General features: G+C 38.0%; 1 long non-coding RNA gene across 1 annotated transcript; it reads right to left on the bottom strand.

Annotated features, from left to right (window-relative positions):
• Nucleotides 1–4,096: 4,096 nt before the first annotated feature.
• LOC136799642 (uncharacterized) lies at nucleotides 4,097–5,082 on the bottom strand. Its single transcript, XR_010845541.1, has 3 exons — nucleotides 4,959–5,082; nucleotides 4,427–4,753; nucleotides 4,097–4,224 (listed from the first exon to the last, which is right to left on the bottom strand). It is a non-coding gene; the product is annotated as an uncharacterized lncRNA (long non-coding RNA).
• Nucleotides 5,083–10,757: the final 5,675 nt, after the last annotated feature.

Genomic DNA, 10,757 nt, shown 5'->3' with positions numbered 1-10,757 from the left:
TTCGAGCCGAATCGACTGTAGGCCCTTGGCTCGTCAGTTTGGATGCACAGTTTTACAAAAAGCGTTATCTCACAACGATCTACACGCCATAGGGTGTATTTGGGTGCCACGCTTTCATGGATTAGTCATTTTAGAGAAAATATATAGATAAATTGAGCCCTTTTCTAAAACCCTTTGGCCCTTGCTTAAGCCCGTCATTTTTGGTGCAAATTACTTGTAAGCCCTTGGCCCGTCAATTTGGAAGCACAGTATTACAAAGAGCATCTCACAACGATCTACACGCCATAGGGTGTATTTAGATGCCACCTTTCATGGATTTAATCATTTTAGAGAAAATATGTAGATAAATTGAGCCCTTTTTTAAAAGCCTTTGGCCCTTGCTTAAGCCCGTCATTTTTGGTGCAAATTACTTGTAAGCCCTTGGCCCGTCAATTTTGAAGCACAGTATTACAAAGAGCAATGTCTCACAACGATATACACGCCATAGGGTGTATTTGGGCGCCACCCTTTCATGGATTTAGTCATTTTAGAGAAAATATGTAGATAAATTGAGCCCTTTTCTAAAACCCTTTGGCCCTTGCTTAAGCCCGTCATTTTTGGTGCAAATTACTTGTAAGCCCTTGGCCCGTCAATTTGGAAGCACAGTATTACAAAGAGCATTATCTCACAACGATCTACACTCCATAGGGTGCATTTGGGCGCCACCCTTTCATGGATTTAGTCATTTTAGAGAAAATATGTAGATAAATTGAGCCCTTTTTTAAAAGCCTTTGGCCCTTGCTTAAGCCCGTCATTTTTGGTGCAAATTACTTGTAGGCCCTTGGCCCGTCAATTTGGAAGCACAGTATTACAAAGAGCAATATCTCACAACGATCTACACGCCATAGGGTGTATTTGGGCGCCACCCTGTCATGGATTTAGTCATTTTAGAGAAGATATATAAATAAATTGAGCCCTTTTTTAAAATCCTTTGGCCCTTGTTGGGGCCCCTCGTTTTTGGTGCAAATCACTTACAGGCCCGTGAGCCAGCTATTTTCAAATGCAAAGTTGATTGATTATTACTGCTACCACTTCTGAGAGACTGCGCATGCCTTAAAAATGAAGTCATTAAAACAGCCTCGTTCTGACGAGCAAGAAGTTCCCAAATACTAGCACTATTAATTTTGTAATTTCTTTTACGTTTAAACACTGAAGAGAGAACATCAAAATGCCAAAGCGAGTAGGAGATGTTGTTTATTTAGAGTCTGGCGATTCGAGTGGTATCGACACAGAGTATGAAATTCTCACTCATGAGGAAAATGGCTCATTGATGTTCAAGCGCCGAAAACTTTACAAAGTTCGCTACCGAAGAAAAATGCCAACATGGCTAGAAGATATCAAGTTTGAAGACCAAAAAGGTGAAAAAACAGCCAAAGCAGCGGATCAAAACAAAAAATGATCTTTGTACAAAATATTTTGTTGTTCAAAATTTCTAGTTTATAACTATAAGCAGAATAAAAATATGGTTCATACGATTCAATTTCTTAGTTATTCATCTTTGTTGATTTCACTGGGTGGAAGGCGTTGCACCCTCTAATTTTTATCCAAAAAGTCTGAATATTTGAAGCTCTTTATCTAAACCTGTGAGCCCGTGTTGGAGCCCGTCATTTTTGGTGCAAATAGCTTACAGGCCCGTGAGCCAGCTACGTTTAAAATGCAAAATTTATTGATTTTGTTTGATTTCTTTTTTCCATTTTAAGGCCCGTTAGGCCCTTCCTGAGCCATTCCTGAGCCGATCAAATTTCACCCAGTTTCCTTATGAGCCCGTGAGCCCTTAGATTTTTTAAATATGAAGTTGTTAGGTACTCATTATTAATGTATTTGCAACTTTAGCTAATATATAAATTGGAGCCTATATGGGAGGCCCTTCATGACGGGCCTCATAGATACAAGAGGCCCTTCATGACGGGCCTCATAGATACAAGAGGCCCTTCATGACGGGCCTCATAGATACAAGAGGCCCTTCATGACGGGCCTCATAGATACAAGAGGCCCTTCATGACGGGCCTCATAGATACTAGAGGCCCTTCATGACGGGCCTCATAGATACAAGAGGCCCTTCATGACGGGCCTCATAGATACAAGAGGCCCTTCATGACGGGCCTCATAGATACAAGAGGCCCTTCATGACGGGCCTCATAGATACAAGAGGCCCCTGATGACGGGCCTTGTGTATTTATCAAGTATTACATGTTATTCTCTGGAACCGATTCAAATGATTTCGAAATGCTTTCAAAGAAACGATGGGCCGAAGGGCTCATAAGGAAAATAGGCTAAGATAGAAGGGCCTCTAACGGGCCAAATGGGCTCAACACGGACTAAGACTTTGAATTCAAAAATGTCAAAGTTTAAGTTCTTAAAATGAAGGGCCCAAGGGCCTGTAACCAATTTTGCTTGAAAACGACGGTCTCAATGAAGGGCTCAAGGATTAACAAAAAGGGCTCAAATTTTGAGAGATTTACATAAAAATTCTAACTTCAAATGGGTGGAACGCCAACGCCTTCCACCTTTCCCTTAATGTCAAAACCACAAAAAAAGAGGGCCTAAGGGCCTGTAACAAATTTTGCTTGAAAACGACGGTCTCAATGAAGGGCTCAAGGATTAACAACAAGGGCTCAAATTTTGAGAGATTTACATAAAATTTCTAAGTTCAAATGGGTGGAACGCCAACGCATTCCACCCTTTTCTTAATGTCAAAATCACAAAAATAGAGGGCCTAAGGGCCTGTAACCAATTTTGCTTGAAAACGACGGTCTCAATGAAGGGCTCAAGGATTAACAAAAAGGGCTCAGTTTTTGAGAGATTTACATAAAAATTCTAAGTTCAAATGGGTGGAACGCCAACGCCTTCCACCTTTCCCTTAATGTCAAAATCACAAAAAAAGAGGGCCTAAGGGCCTGTAACAAATTTTGCTTGAAAACGACGGTCTCAATGAAGGGCTCAAGGATTAACAACAAGGGCTCAAATTTTGAAAGATTTACATAAAATTTCTAAGTTCAAATGGGTGGAACGCCAACGCATTCCACCCTTTTCTTAATGTCAAAATCACAAAAATAGAGGGCCTAAGGGCCTGTAACCAATTTTGCTTGAAAACGACGGTCTCAATGAAGGGCTCAAGGATTAACAAAAAGGGCTCATTTTTGAGAGATTTACATAAAATTTCTAAGTTCAAATGGGTGGAACGCCAACGCCTTCCACCTTTCTCTTAATGTCAAGATGACAAAAATAAAGGGCCCAAGGGCCTGTAACCAATTTTGCTTGAAAACGACGGTCTCAATGAAGGGCTCAAGGATTAACGACAAGGGCTCAAATTTTGACAGATTTACTTAAAAAATTTCTAAGTTCAAATTGGTGGAACGCCAACGCCTTCCACCCTTTTCTTAATGTCAAAATCACAAAAATAGAGGGCCTAAGGGCCTGTAACCAATTTTGCTTGAAAACGACGGTCTCAATGAAGGGCTCAAGGATTAACAAAAAGGACTCAATTTTTGAGAGATTTACATAAAAATTCTAAGTTCAAATGGGTGGAACGCCAACGCCTTCCACCTTTCCCTTAATGTCAAAATCACAAAAAAAGAGGGCCTAAGGGCCTGTAACAAATTTTGCTTGAAAACGACGGTCTCAATGAAGGGCTCAAGGATTAACAACAAGGGCTCAAATTTTGAGAGATTTACATAAAATTTCTAAGTTCAAATGGGTGGAACGCCAACGCATTCCACCCTTTTCTTAATGTCAAAATCACAAAAATAGAGGGCCTAAGGGCCTGTAACCAATTTTGCTTGAAAACGACGGTCTCAATGAAGGGCTAAAGGATTAACAAAAAGGGCTCAAATTTTGACAGATTTACTTAAAAAATTTCTAAGTTCAAATTGGTGGAACGCCAACGCCTTCCACCCTTCTCTTAATGTCAAGATCAAAAAAATAAAGGGCCCAAGGGCCTGTAACCAATTTAGCTTGAAATGACGATCTCAAACAAGGGCTCAAGGATTAACAACAAAAGTTCAAATCTATAGAGATGTATATCAAAAATTCAAATCTTGACTTTGCATACCTGACAATAAGGACTGCTCATGTTCTTTTGCAACATGCTGAAATTTTTGTAGACTTCGAGGCCAATTTCTGGATTCTTTTGTAGCATATGTAGAAATTGACTTGCGTCACATACGTGTACGAATGCAAAAGATGCTGAAATTTAAAATCAAAACACTTGTCACATTTTATCAAAAGAAAGTAGTTCGAATTTTATGGTGACTGAATATATCTCGTAATAGCCATTAAATCAAAAATCAAATTTGTGATAATTTTCGGCCGATCAGAGAGAATATGTTAGCATTGGGTTTTGGGTTAAATCTTTGTTTCTATTACAGTGAATCAGACTTATAATTACCTTCGTCCGGTTTACAATAAACGTTTCCATTGTTTAAACGATAGTCATATTTCATCATGAACTTATTTACATCATCAATAGCTTTCACAGGATGCTCCAAGTCGTTTTGTTGATTATTTTGAGTAACTTCTGGTACCACTGAAAACGAATTTTCAAATTTTACGTTGAGGCAGCCTTGAATTTTGAGATTGGTAACGGCATTAGTAACATTTCCACCAAGTGTCTGATTTGCAAACATTCTTCGGGGTTTTTTGCTGGCTGTTTGCTGTTCTGTTGGATGTTTGTCGGATTTTCCATTATGTTTCTGGCATACGCGCTGTTGTGATCCTGAAAACGAACAGTTGCGAATATCTGTAAACTTTAAAAAATTGATATAAGTCCCTCTACACAACATTTTGGTTATAGTTTGGTTATATACTCTTAAAACTGACAAGCAAAATCAATTCAAGTCAAGGCTTTTCAAAATTTAAAGATCCATACTGAAACCACACGAAACAATCAAACTTGCCGTTAAAAACCATTAAAAAATTACCTTTAAAACGATTGCCAATTCTTTCAAAATATCATCCTTGTTCTTTTTGTTGTCACTTTTTCCGATCTTTTTTACTGTTGGATCCATTTCGTTATCATGGAATAACGAAAAAACAGCTTCTTCGTCAGTGTTTTTATCAAAACAAATGAAATAAGAAATGCACGGTCTGGAGACTTCGCTGCCATGTCCATTCGACGTGGTACCGCTTATACAGGATAAAAAGAATTTTATACCACTGCTTGTTTGCAATTTCTGGTCGAGTTTTACCCTTTGTTCTGGTAGGTTTTCATTATCATCCTGCCTGTCTTCAACGTAGACAAACGCTCGACACGACAAGCACGAGTCTCGATCCGATATCTGAAAATAAATTATTTAATTGATTATCTCAATGATCTTTTGGATCTTTTCAATCGAATTCTTTCACAATTTTCAACAAATATCAAACGGAAGAAAATAAATAAAATCAGTGCAAATATTGGAAAAAAATGTTTAAAACTTACCAATGGTAATATATTTCGTCTCAGGGAATTTGATATCTTTTTTGATCCAAGTTGCTTGGCTGGAAGCCATTCGATTGGTTAGAAGTGACGTAAAACTTGAATTCAGCTAAGAGAATGTAGAAAAGTTATCCGTATTTTGACGGAATATATTGACGGAATATATTAAGAAACGCGTGTGAACAGGAAGGAACTGAAGATAATGAAAATAATGAAAATATTAAGAATCGGGGGGGGGGGGTTGGAATAGAAATGTCCTGGGTGGAAAACTTTTAAAAAGGAGGCTAATACAGCAGAATTAGGACATGAGAGGGAACTTTTAAAAACATTTTCCCAAAAATCAATAAGCTGGGGGGTTGGAATAAGAATGTCCTGGGTGGAAAATTTTCGAAAAATTAATTAGCGGGGGGACGGCTATTAGGTACCCGAGAGTGAAATAAGGAAGTAGCGCAGTAGCGGCCTGGCTTAATTTGTTCGTTCAAATTGGCGCCCCAGGTATTTTTGTCCTTATTTAAGCCCTCTACCATTAAGTGAAAATATTAAACTGTAAGAGCAGTGACTGGTTGAAAGTAACGCGCGGAATCTCCGAGATAAGAAACTTTTATTTATACGAAGGTGATGGTAATGATAACTTGATATCTATTTACTTGTTATTTCCTAGTCTTACTTTACTCCCCATTAAAAATCAATGGCTGAAAGAGGCCCCAAAAATTCGAAAGTTGGCAGGAATAAGGGTTCTTTGTAATTGTGGCGCGGCAGGCAAAAAAATTTGGTGCAAGAAAGGTCAAAAAGCTAAAAAAAGACATTCTAAAAAGGAGAAATAAGACCACAAAAACCACAGCGAGCAGGTTCGATCAATCTCAACCCCTGGTGGATACACAACACTTCTCTTGCTTTGACTTTTCGCAATTCAATGCTGATAGTAGTTTTGAAAAAAAATCGTAAAATAAAACGAAGCGCCGCAGGCGAAAAAAAATTTACATTGCACTTATAGAAGTAAAATTCCGACATTTTTTCCCCGATAAGGTTTAGGTGCCCGGAAGAAGGTACGTTCAGGTATCAATAGACATCACTTGTCTCGTACTTATTCAAACAATTACCAAGGTGATTTTGTCCCTTGAGACATTAAATGATTTTCTTTTATGAACAGAAAGTAGTTTTAATAAAATCCAATAGGATTTATAATCCAATCACCATGGCAATAATTTTGAAACGAGGCAAGTGTTGTTCGTGACGTAATTTATGAAAAGGTCTATTATAGAAGTTAGTTCATGTAATGTTTCCAGCTCACCCAAATATCCCATTCTTTGATAGTTAGGGTTAGGGTTTGTCGTTCTTTTTGTCGCTTTTAAATAGTTATTTGTCGTTCTTTTCAGATGGTCTGGAAACTTTAGATGAACAGTCTTATAGTACCAAGCGGGGTTTGAACCCTGTCCCATTGTACGGACGTTAAGCTTCATATCCTCCATTTTAAGAAATGTTATGTTAGAAATCTTATCCCTTTCCAGATCGAAGAAGTTACCAAATCGCCAAAGAGTATATGGTTAAGTGGTTAAGACGCCAGACTTCTAATTCGAAATCAGTGTTCAAATCCGCATCAATATCATCACAGCTCGTCAGTGTTGACGGAGGTTTCGGAGAATCAACAATTGGACTATCCCAAGTTGGAGGAGTGAATAATAACCCTGGATTGTGAACACAGATCTGGTCCGACATGAACAATTTCGCACATAATCGTAAATGAACTCGAGATAGAAAGCTGCCGTACTTCTATCAAAAAATTTGACGCCGTCTCAGTTTTTGTTGTAACCAAACTATTAAATGTTTCACCTACATGCTTGATGAGAAACACGGCCTAGTAGGTAGAGTGTCAGACTTCTAATCTCATGGTTGTGGGTACGAACCCATGCGTGGAATTAAACGTCATCTAAAAAGTTCAATGGTCTGTCCATCCAAAGCTCTGCAGGCGAAATAAATCTGGTTGGTGATCTATCCAGAACAATACCGCAAAAAATCGTGTCAAAATAACTAGCGCGCCGTAAAAGGCTCTAAAGGTCTTCTTGTGGCCGTCTCGTTTAGTGACCAAAGAAATGAATGTTTGGTTAAATCATTAACTTCTGTTATAGCAGAGAGCGTGGTCTAGTGGTTGGAGAGTGAGACTTCTATTCTCAAGTGTGTGGGTACGAACCCACTCGTGAAATCAAACACCACCGACTAAAGAAATCAACGATCGGACGACTCTACACATTGCGAAGAGGTAAAACTAGTTGAGAGTCTGATCAGAACAATTTCGTGAAAAATCATCAACAAACATGAACATGAAATTAGTGCGCCGTACTTGTATCACAAAATTTAAAGTGTCTCCTTGTATATCTCAGTTTCACAGCCAAAGTGTTGAAATTAGTTAATCATTCACTTGATAACATGACAGAGAGCGTGGTCTTGTGGTTAGAGAGTCAAACCTCTAATCCCAAGGTTGTGGGTACGAACCCACTCATGGAATCAAACACCACCGACTTAGATATTCAATGGTCGGTAAACTCTCAGCCGTGTGAAGAGGTAAAGCTAGTTAGGGATCAGAATAATCTCGTAAAGAATCGTGAACTAACTCGAACTTAGTGCGCTCTACTTGTATCACAAAATTTAAAAGTGTCTCCTTGAATGTCTCAGTTTCACAGCCAAAGTGTTGAAATTGGTTAATCATTCGGAAGAGAGCGTGGTGTAGTGGTTAGAGAGTCAGACTTCTAATCTTAAGTTTGTGGGTACGAATCCACGCGGTGGATCAAACATCGCCGACGAAAAATCAACGATTGGAATGCTCTGAACTGTGCGAGGAAATGAAGAAATTTGAGTAAACGAGTTCATCGAACGGACTGATCGGAATAATGTCGTAAGTAACATAAGGTGGAAAAATGCACACTTGATTCTAGCAGCAATCAACCGAAGTCAATCAATCAATTATCCAACAATAAATTCCTGGTATCGCACAAGTGTTGTCTCAAATCAACAGGTGAACTCATAGAGATATCTGTGGACCTGATTGCAACATAGTAAATGCACAGACAAGAGAGATACAAAAAGTACAAGGCATGTTGTTATATTTTCCGAGAAAATTATGACAAAAAAAATACAAAAAAAAATATTTAAAAAAATATAAAGGCACTCTATCCTATCCGCCTGAGAGGCTACTTGAGCTCTCCGAAAACAAAGCGTTTCGATCGCTAGTGAACATTCTTAGACTGAGACAAAGGAAAGGAAAAGCAGAAATGCCACCGCCATTTTCCCGATGAACTAAATCTTGAATATGTAAATTTCGCAAGTCATTATTTTGACACCCTTATCTTTACTTTTCATCACTGTACTGTAGCCGTTTAACTTTCGATATTCCATTCCTGACCAAATTAGCACAACAAACGTTACTTTTCATGAGATCAATGACGTCATTTTGACAGCGAAAAAAAAACTAAAAAATCTGAGGGCTTTTAACATTATTTTTCTGATTTCAAAATGACGCCATGAACCGCATAAATTGCCGAATAGCTTGGTTAAGTATTTCAAGAAATTCTTCGACCTCCAACCTCCGGAATCTTCCGATTCAAAGACTTTTAGATAAAAGGATCGTTTTTGATGATTTCGTCTCAGAGATAGCGGGCCAGGCACACGGCACTATTTGACTTACAAACCCATTGTGTGGAATTTTCACCAAGATTCGAAGCTTTCTCTATTCAACGGGAAGTGACTTATCTTACGAGATGTCGGAAGAGAAAGCAGTACTATTCTATCACGTGACCATTTACTGTAACTTCACAGAAATTATTTCCTTCATCAACTTCAAAATCGTTCAAAAGGTTTTACCGAACTTTGGTTAATTTCCTCGCAGTGCTTTCGCAGCGTAGGGTGCGACTTAATTGAGAAGTTTTTGCGATTTACATAAACGTATTTTTAGGGATAACATTCCGCGGGGACCAAATTGAGGGATAAAATTGCAACCATGCATACTGGTTGTTGACTTGTTTATCCAGGAGAGGTTTTCAAAGTTTTAATAAAAAATATTCGTTGTCCCTATCCATTGTTTCCCTTTCAAACGTTTAGGCACAAATAAACATTTTTTCGCAAAATAAGTTCAACAGTGACAGTTGACTTTTGAAATTAATACACTCAAAACTTTTTTGACGCAAACTGCTCTAGATATCTGTACGGGGCTTTTAAAATCCCTTACAGACTCATTTGCGAAAATTAAATTCACACTAAATTCTTCGAAACTCCAACTTCAGAAATGATCAAGGGATCTTTTTTGACTCGAAATTCGATACGATTAAAATGAAAGTTCTGGGTTTTGAACTAGATTTTCACAATAATGTCCTCGTAGTTTTCAGGGGAATTTTAAAAGGCGTTAGTTTGGATTTGACCGACAGCAAATTTTTGGTGTATTCTTAGACTCAGATTGATAGAAATAGAAAATTTTGAATAAGTTTCCTTCAATTGAGCTCAAAATCTTTGAAAATATTAATGTTTGGTTTGGTATTAAAAGATAAGACAAATTGCTTGACAAAAAAGATAAGAATGGCAAATCGGTAATGATTACAAAATGAGAACGCAATTTACAGTAATCATGTAATAGCATTTCAGTCACAAAAATATTGGCTGTCTAGAAGTGTTTTTGAAGTAGTCAATTTTGTTTGGAAAGAATATAATTTTGAATATACTTTTGAATTTATTACAATGGCTAATCACTATGGCATGAAAGCTTAAACTTCTCATTTCATGTTTTGAAATTAAGGTGAATTGCACACCCTGACGAAAAATTGATAGCACCACCCAGTTTAAACAACGCGCACACTTTCGCTAATTCGAGCCCCAAAGGAGAATCAAATTTATTTGAAGTACATGGAAATTGTAATTATAGAAGACATTCCACGAAGGTTTTTCCAAATAACTGAGGATAAGCTCGAATCATCGAAGCTATCAAATTAGCCCAGCTGGCACACAACGTTGTTTCAACGTTTATTTAACGTTCACAACGTCCATATAACGTTCGATGAACGTTAAAACAAGGCTGTGTGCCAGCAGGGAGGGCGAGAGTTCACTGTAGTTGTACAGAGCAGCAATTTTAAGCGTTAGTCACACGGAAGGTCGAGTGATATTTTTAAATTAGTGGAATGAGACGCTATCAGATGTTTTTTAAAAGAATAAATAACCAAGGAATTTAAAATAACTGAAGAGTCAAGTTACGGTGTTTTGTAAATTTTACAATCGATCATCCTACTACAACGTTGTTTGAACGTTCATCTAGCGTCCACGA

The sequence above is a fragment of the Clytia hemisphaerica genome, unplaced genomic scaffold (genome assembly GCF_902728285.1).
Source record: "Clytia hemisphaerica strain Z4C2 unplaced genomic scaffold, Clytia hemisphaerica genome assembly, whole genome shotgun sequence".
Classification (NCBI taxonomy): Eukaryota; Metazoa; Cnidaria; class Hydrozoa; order Leptothecata; family Clytiidae; genus Clytia; species Clytia hemisphaerica.
This window is presented reverse-complemented; position numbering and strand designations above follow the sequence as displayed.